Source organism: Crocuta crocuta, unplaced genomic scaffold, assembly GCF_008692635.1.
Source record: "Crocuta crocuta isolate KB4526 unplaced genomic scaffold, BGI_CrCroc_1.0 scaffold224, whole genome shotgun sequence".
Lineage (NCBI taxonomy): Eukaryota > Metazoa > Chordata > Mammalia > Carnivora > Hyaenidae > Crocuta > Crocuta crocuta.
In genome coordinates, this window is record NW_027529545.1 from 601992 (window position 1) to 602424 (window position 433).

A 433-nucleotide genomic window follows, 5' to 3' on the forward strand; every position below is an offset into this window, starting at 1 on the left:
ATCAAGCAAAATTTTCTGCTTGGTGAATGCATTAAAAAAAAAAAAAAACTGACCATCTGGCCTCTCTGCTACTTAGGGTTTTTGCTCCCCACTTCCTGGTTATCTTTAGCAACGCGTTAGATTTTCACTTATAAATTATTTTTACCACGATGCGTTTCCTTCTGTGAACTAGAGGCCGAGTAGAAAGCATTGTTCTATTTCTAGGAAAATACTTCTCAGTTCTTAATGGCAGGTTTGAAAGGGGAAAAGAGTACTTGCAATAGGAAGATGGAAGTCAAATCAACGAGAGCATTAACTCCTCCTATTTCTTGAGACATAAACGCGTCTGCCACCAACCTCTCTCTGTCTCTCTATGTATAGATGGAGAAAGAGAGAGAGAGAGACAGAGAGAGAGAAATAATTTAAATCCCAAAACAGAAAGCCACCTCCGCCC